Genomic DNA, 8,824 nt, shown 5'->3' with positions numbered 1-8,824 from the left:
GAAAAAGTAAGGGAAAAAGGAGAAAGAATTTAAAAAGAAAGCATAGAAGGGGAAGACCTAATGCTAGGGACAATTTTCAAGTTAAAAGATGATGTTGCCTGAGCAAATTAAATACAACTCTTGTATAGGAATACAAGCATAGATTTCCATGAGAAAAGTGAACTCAATTTCATTCTCATCCAACAATTCTGCTGATGAATCAGCTAAAAAATTTGTATATGTATAATTATTTACAGAAATCAAGAAAAAAAAAAAGAATAGTATTGAAGATCATGGTCCCCATGCACATAGCAATATGACTTGTTCAAAAGCCACTGGCAAGTATAGGCTGATTACTCTGTTCTTGATGGACAGAAGAATATAATGAGCACTGACATGTAGATAGGGTCATAACTAAGGCCTTCTCTAAGTCTCTCGAAGGACGTCTTTGCACCATTGAGATAATGTACTTGGCAAACTCTGAATCGCATGGCAATGTGATAGGCCCATCGCTCGGTAGTCCAAACTCTTCTTCAGACATTCTAAGCAATTCTATGAAGATGGGATTGCTGAGATATGCCAGTGGAATAACAAAACGTTTTTTATCAGCCGTATACACAACAAAGTGGTCTTTAACAACCACTATTGCGCTGCATTCATCCACATCGCTTTGCAGTTTAGTTCTTGGTGGTGAGATTCTTCTCCTGCCAATGGCTGCCATCTTCTGCCACTTTCTTACCATGGCTAAAAGCTTCCTATTGTTGATCATGTTTTGTAATTTGAGATTGAGAGAACTAAGGGCCTCGAGGATAAAGGAAGAGATTTGCTTAAGATTTTGAGAAGAGATTGTTTTGGGGGATGGAAAGAGCAATGGGCATAGCTTAGTTATATATAATTGCAAGCAGAGACAAGCCAGAGGAGACTGGCTTTCCTTCTGTCGGGTTGCATGGAATGCATAACCATGTGATGATTGGACTATTAAGTTCCATCTAGATTAAAGAGCTTGGCAACTTGGCACGATAGATTGTTGAGTGAATGATGATGACATCCATATATGGAGGTAGTAGGGCATCACATCCGATGTTGGATTTCTTTCCTCTCAATCGGTGAGGTAGACGACATACTGGCTCCATTTATTTTAATGTGCCAATTCATTGACTGAAATTGTTGGCATGGTAATCACTAAGTACTGCTATACTGTTGAAGCTGAAAATAATCTTGTGAAACATCGTACAAAAGAGTCAACATGATGAGTGCATGGTGGGTGGGCTAGTATGTCTGTAAACCATCCACATGGTTTTGCTTGGTGCCCTCAACTCTGCCCCAAGATGAAACTATATATGGTTTTACCAATTTTTTTATTTATTTGATTTCTTTTAAACCTGGTCATTAAGGGGGCGTTTGCAAATGTCAATGATTCAGAAAAAGTATATGGGCCTGTTTGGCTTATGGGAATCGGGGTCCAGATTTGATATTGGAATAGGCCATTTCTATTCCAACAGTTTGATTTGATGGAATCGGAATCCCATTTCCATTGCCGGTGAAATGACATTATTCTATTTGGGAGAATGACTATTCTTTTCCTCTCCCTAGAAAATGAAATTCCATTTTGGCCTACTGTCTTTCAGATTCCTATCTAAAACAAAGACTATATAACTGTCCGCATCTCTCTGCATGTCAGCTGTTGGTGATGAGATTCTTCTCCTACCCATTACAGCTAACTTGTGCCACTTTCTGGCCATGGCAATGAGATTGCTGTGGGTAACCATGAATCTTAATGTGAGCTTGATCAGAAAAGAACTTAAGCCCCAAATGACGAAATTTGCTTGCTAACAAAGAATATATATGTATCGAAGAAATCTTTTGTTGGACGAAGAAATTTACTTTGTGTAAGGTTGTAAGGCAAACAAAGCCATGTGAAATTTGGGTTGGGGAACTGAACTGACATTTTAGAGGCGGGCATGTCTGGGTGTTTAGTAATAAACATATCCTCATGAAGACAGTAGGCCATAATTGAATTGAATCTCAATTTTCCGGTCATGCACAAACAATTATCCAACATACTGGGTCCAATCAATTCAGCAGTAGAAGCAAAGATTTAGGCAAGTGGTGGGGAGCTTTAGTGGGATCATACATTAATTACTCCGTTCTTTCTGGTGTTACTCTGCTCGCCTTGCTATACCAAGCAATTTATACTTCGCCAATCCGTCATCTGTTTTGGGAAAAACCACATAAAATTAAAAGGTTCTTCTATGCGACATTAATGTTCAATTATTAGCCCAAAACTAAACCCTGATAGATGATCTGAATCATTTAGGTAAAACATCAAGTAGATGGGTTATTGCTTGAAACTTGTCGGGCCATCTCAAATCCTATGGAACTCTATTTGATTTATTTTGGAAGGTTTATATGGATGGCCCTAAGTTTTTGCTGCTGACATCATGGTTGTGAAAATTGGCAAATCGGTTCAATCAAGTCTAAACCATAACACTAACCTTATCCTTGAAAATCATCAATATATCGGTAATTTAATATATCTTTATATAAAATTAGGCCCATGATGTTTTTTGGTGGTTGAAATTGGTAACTTGTGTTTTGGATAAATGTAGGGAACTTCTCTTCAAAGATAATGGCGCCAAGATGCATATAAGCTAGTTAGGCCCGACACGTAAATGTAGGCCGGGCCTTTTAATCCTTTTTATATTTTTTGAAAATTTTTATATTAAATCATAAGCACCCTTTATAAAAATTATAACCATGGTTTTTGAGTCATCGTTGATCCAGATGGTCAGACTATTTGGAATGGAAATCGTTCAGGCAATCGGTTCTGTTTTACCTTAAATACAATCTTATGTTAAAAACTGTTGACTTGGTCAGCAATTTATTGACCTAACTGGTCGAACTGTCGATCCGTTCAACTTGTTGAATGTTTTTTGACTATTTTTTTGTTTCAATTTTTTTTTTTTTATGATTTTAAATTGTGACGAGTCATTCTTTTGGACAACGTGGTTGAATCACTGACCCAGAAACCGGTGCCCAAAGTGGTTCCAATTCCGGGTCAGTTTTTAAAACATTGATTAGAACATAATTAAGGATCGGTGGAGTTTAATTCAGAATCTAAAGAGGCATATATATTACTATATATTAAAACAAAATTGGTCACTCGGCCCCGATCAGATGGCCTCTCCTTTCTCTAGCTAGCTCTTTCTCCAATCAAAGCTTCTCCTTAGTTTCTCTGTCAAAATAATTCTTGGGCTAATTTCCCACCTCTCTCTTTTGTCTCCATGGAGGAGTCGATTTAGACGGGCTTTCCTGTATTTCTTTGAATATTATATATATTTTTTTATTTCCTTCTTACCCTTCGTCTAGCTTGAAGCTAAAACAAGGGCTTTGCCGTATTGGTTAACCCTTGCCTAGTAATGATGTAGTTATTTGAATATTTCTTTTTTATCTTTCTTTTTCAAGGTTTATTAAATGTGAAGAGAAGGGAGACGACATGGTGGATTTCTCTTTTTCATCATGTATCATTTCTCCCCACTATGTCTTTCTAAAGGTTTTGACATAGATGTCGTCCTCTTAGATTCTTTTCGGTAATCTTTAGTTTCTTCAGTGGGGATAACTGTTGGGAAAAGGGGTCACTGGAAATTGGAGAGGAAGCTCTGAGGTGCATCTAAAAGCACTGTCTTTAGAACGTTATTTGCCCCTACTTAGTTTTCACTGAGTTTGTTGTTGGGTTACAAGCAAATTCGTTCCCAAGATACAATAGAGCCTTGAGCGAGAATCTCTGAAAAAACCTTCTGTGAGATTGTAGCAGACTCGACTGAGAGAGAGAGAGAGAGAGAAAGTGAATTTCAAAATTGTTATGTGTGATATGTCTGATTCATGCCGTTTAAATAGTTTTTAAAGAGTTATGAAGAAAATGTAGGTGCTGGTTCAGAAAAGGCTCATTGAATAGTCAAAATTGCAAACATTGTGACTGTTTAAAAAGTAGTTAATAGTTAATGACCGTTAACATTGAATTGTGTCTCTTGATCACACTCAATCGAATCATGACCAATGTGATCAACGGTCAGCATCGCACCAAAACCAAAGCCGCCATTCGTGAGCCACGCAAAGTGCGGGCAAAGTGCGCCTCTAAAGCTCCATGCATATATGTGCATGTGCGTTACGTGGTATCAAGTCTTCATACTCTCCTCTTCTATTCTGACGAGAGTAAATCAGCACCTATTAAAAACCCAAAACAAAACTTATAAATATCCAATGTGGGACAAGTTCAAAACTGGTTTTAGTAAGAGAAAAGTTATTTTCTAAAACAAGTGTGCAAGTGCAATTTCTCATATAATTGACCAATCAAACCCATTGGATTTTTAAAATCCAACAATAACTATGCTTTCATTTGAATTTATTGTTTTATTGGGTAATCAATAGGTTCAATTGTGTTATAACCATTTGCTAGTTCAATTTCGTCTTAGACTATTGGCTTTTCGGGAAGTTATTCATTCATGCAAACTTTTTACCCAAGTTCTTTTATTTCTCAAGTAAATAAAACAATGGTCATTTTATCCATAAAAAGCAACTATTAAAAGGGTCAACTTTATCCCATCCATGGTTCAAAGTATCAATATGCCTTTGCGTATCGACAGAGGCACCTGTAAATACACATAGAATTAGCTTTCTTTTAGTTTATTTTTTTTTTAATTTTGGTTTTTGGGGAGTTAAAAAAGGGTTTTCTTTATTAAAAAAGGGTGGGGTCCCGAAACACCTGTAAATACAACACGATATGCCTAATACGAAACGTATCATATCAATTTTTTGAACCTTGAACCCATCCTAGTTTTAGCAACTTTCCCGCGGGTGGAAAAATTGCTTACCCACCTGGAAGATAAGTATCATTACCTGGGTAAATGATACTTAGAGAAAAAAAAATTCTATGGACCCTACACAAATATGAAAAAAGAATGCAAGAATCAAAATTTCATTGACCAACTTCCCCCTCTCAAAACCCAAAATCCGAACAGGCCCTTAGTGTTTGTTTTCTCTAATGTTCCTTAGTAGCCCGTTTCTTATTTGTTTTGGATTATATTAGTTTATTTTGCAAGATTATTGTTTTGGTTCTCCTTTTTGAGGTTTTTATCACTGTTTACTAGTTTCAATTTTATTTGTTCTTTTTAATTTGGATAATTGGTCTTGCATTAGACAAAAAACAATAGAATTGAATCTCAGTGCACATGTTGCAGATCTAACTACACCTGTTACTTCTTCCATTCTCTTACTCGGGAGGGATGATGACTTCATGTGGATATAAGAAGCGGTAGTTTATTGCTAACAGTAATTCCATTTTATATGTTTGATATTTTAAATCGAAAACACAATATCCTGATTTTTCTCATTGACCTTCTCAAAACCTTAGAGATTTAGAGCTAACATATCATGAATGTCATTGCAATAAAAAAAAAAAGGTGGCGATTTGGTTGGAAGTGAATGATGTCAATATTTGTGTTATGTTTTTAATTTTTTAATTTTAAAGAAGTGAATTTCGAAACATAATTTTTGTTTTTATTCCATTTATTATTTAAAAATACTCTAACTAACATTTCAAATGTTGAATTAGACAAGGTGCTCACACTCGTATCTCTGTTTTTATACATCTTTAATCTTTTACCCCACAAAAAGATAACTGTCCAATTGTGTTTGGTTGCAATGCAAATTTATTTGCTCTAATGCAAAATTATGAGAGTGCAAATAATCATGAGAAGAAAAAGAGATAAACAGTGGTCCATGTTTTCTTTTATTTTATTTTTTTTATTTGCCACAGATTGTGGTCCAAGATAAAGAATTTATGGCGAAGAGCACGAAAATAAGAGTTTGATATCAACCTCAAGTGGTGCACCAAACACCACCCTGACATCCTATCCTGTAAGAACATGCATTCCAATTAACATCTATAAACTTGTCTCAAATCCTCTTGTATCTACACATGCCAATCCGTGATATGGTGTCCTTGTGAGATCCAAGTGGACCTCCATCCAGAGGACAATCCGTGTCCTTAGGTACATGCATAGGCCCACGCTTTATTTCAGTAATTTAGAAATATAAGGCCCCTGGAAGGACAAAAGCTTTCTCATGAAATATTGGTTTTAAGCCGTCTGGATGAGCTCAAAACCACCACAGGAAAACCCTCCCAAAAGGACTCTAAAATTCTAAATATTACAAATTCATGAAATTCCCAAAACGACAAAAGCTTTCCCATGTCTAGGGGTGGATTCGAACCGAGCCAAAGATCTAGCTATTGGAGGTTGGCTTGCTCATAAATTATCATCTTTAAGTTCGAGTTTGATTCGAATTAGAGACTTGAGCTTGAGCTCGACTTGAATCAAAAGATCAGAAGTTCGAGCTCGACTACCTTTGATTGCAGGTCTCCCTCAGGTACTGAAGTGCTGCATAAAGGTCTTCCTATTAGCCGAGGTGCTAAGCCAAAGTCCCCCAAGCAACCGAGATGCTGAGCCATGGTCTCCCTCAGCTGTTGAAGTACCGAGCTGAGGCTTCCCTAGCAGCCAATGTGCCGATTTGAGGTCTCCCTCAGTTGCCAAGGTCCCGAGCTGAGGTCTCTCTCAATTGTCGAGATGCCAAGCCGAGGTCATCCTTAGTGGTCAAGGTCTCCCTCAGTAAACAAGGTGCCGAGCCAAGGATACATAGTCTCGCGAGCCTCATATGCTGAGCATTATTAAGCTTAAGCTTGGCTTGATTAGAAAACGAGCCTATATATTATGCTTGAATTCGGCTCGAAACTTAGTTTAGACCAAACCAATCTGAGCTTTTTACGAGCTGACCTCAAATAGCTTATGAGTAGCTCGGCTCATGGCCACCCTAAATTGGTGTCCTTGTGAAATCCTATTGGGCCCTTTATCCCGAAAGAAACCCCATCTATTTTATCTTTGTAATTTGAATTAGGTACGTAATTGCATAGGAAGAGATACATGAACCCACACTTTAATTCAATAGAGTAGTAGCTTTAAAAACATGCACCCTGTGTGGGGCTTCTTGTGTATGCAGTCCTTGGAGTACAGAAGCGACATTAGTGGGAGTTTGCTATTATGAATGGATTTTTTTCTATGATGAAAAAAACAGCATGATCAACAAAAATGATATACCTTTTTCTGAGTCAATCACAATGGCAACCACCCCTTAATGAACAAAGTTAATAAACAAGCTAAATTGGTAAAGAAAACCAATTGCAATTTTGTCTTGGGGCAGAGAGTTGAGGCACCAATCAAAAGCAAGTGGACAGTTTATATAGTAAGCCCATCCACCTAGCCACGTTATATGTCGAGGTGAGAAAAGGATGGGTAATGGATGTGTGGTCTGAAATCCAGACACAGAATATGTATCCCCTGTGGCTCACTCAGTGCTTCCCTTTGACTTTGTATTGTTGTTTCACGAGATTATTTTCACTCTTCAGCAGTACATTACAGTAGTACTTCAGTTATCACCAACAAGTTCAGTCTATGAGTTGGCACATTAAATTAGATGGACCCGGTATGTCCTCTGCCTAACCAATTGAGAAGAAAGAAATCCAACATCCAATGTGACGCCCTGCTATCTCCACGAGGCCATCGTATATTCACCCAACAATCTATCATGCCAAGTTGCCAAACTCAATCTTGATTGAACTTAATAGTCCAATCATCACATGACTATGCATCCCATATGCAACCCGATATAAAGAAAGCTACTCTTCTCTGGCAGTTCTATATAACTAAGCTATGCCCATTGCTTTCTCTTCAACCCCAAAACAATCTCTCTTCTCTTCTCAGAAACCTCAGCAAATCTCTTCCTTGATCCTCAAGACCCTTATTTCTCTCAAGCTCACACTAGAAAACATGATCAACAACAGGAAGCTTCTTGCCATGGTAAGAAAGTGGCAGAAGTTGGCAGCCATCGGCAGGAGAAGAATCTCATCGCCAAGAACTAAACTGCAAAGGGGTGCGGATGAGTGCAGCGCAATGGTGGCTGTTAAAGATCACTTCGTTGTGTACACAGCTGATCAGAAACGTTTTGTTATTCCATTGACGTATCTCAACAATCCCATCTTCATAGAGTTACTCAGAATGTCTGAAGAAGTGTTTGGACTACCGAGTGATGGGCCTATCACATTGCCATGCGACTCAACGTTTGCAGAATACATCATCTCGATGGTGCAAAGACATCCTTCAAGAGAATTAGAGAAGGCCTTCATTATGGCCCTAGCTATAAATAGGTGCTCATTATCTTCTTCTCGACATCAAGATCCGAATAATTGGCCTATACTCGTCAATGGCTTTTGAACAAGTCATATATTGCTATGACCCGTGGGATCATGTAGGATCTTCAGTATTTATTTTTTCTTTTTTTTTTGAATTTGTAAATAATTATACATATACAAATACATGTTCTGTTGTTGTATCTTCAGCAGAAATTTGGATGAAAATGATATCGAGCTCACTTTGACTCATGCAAATATATATGTTAGTGTTTCCATACAAGTGTAATAACTGTTCCAGCAACCTGATCCTTTATCTTGAGAATTCCCCTCTTGTTTAATTAAAGTACTAGCAGAGGAGCCCTGTTTCGGAGAGGTTGGAATAGAATCGTTGACCCGTTGATCTCGTTCTTGGTCAAAAACTGTTGAATTGGTGAATGATCCATTGATTCGTGCGATAGAACTATCGATCCGTTGATCTGTTCAATAGTTTTTGGCCATTTTTTATTTTTTTAATTGAGAACCATCTAGACATCCGGTTCTGTTTTATGTTAATTTCAGTCCCTGACCAAAAATCGTTGAATCGGTCAATGATCCATTGACCCG

At 37.6% G+C, this 8,824-nt stretch overlaps 2 pseudogenes; one reads left to right on the top strand and one right to left on the bottom strand.

Annotated features, from left to right (window-relative positions):
* Positions 1-304: 304 nt before the first annotated feature.
* Positions 305-721, bottom strand: LOC148849443 (auxin-responsive protein SAUR67 pseudogene; annotated as a pseudogene).
* Positions 722-7,742: 7,021 nt separating this feature from the next.
* LOC148849442 (auxin-responsive protein SAUR68 pseudogene) lies at positions 7,743-8,303 on the top strand (annotated as a pseudogene).
* The last annotated feature ends 521 nt before the right edge of the window (positions 8,304-8,824 follow it).

The sequence above is a fragment of the Nelumbo lutea genome, chromosome 6 (genome assembly GCF_056320005.1).
Source record: "Nelumbo lutea isolate HS-2025 chromosome 6, American lotus-T2T, whole genome shotgun sequence".
NCBI lineage: Eukaryota > Viridiplantae > Streptophyta > Magnoliopsida > Proteales > Nelumbonaceae > Nelumbo > Nelumbo lutea.
The sequence above is the reverse complement of the archived record's forward strand: the minus strand, read 5'-3'. Positions and strand labels throughout refer to the sequence as shown.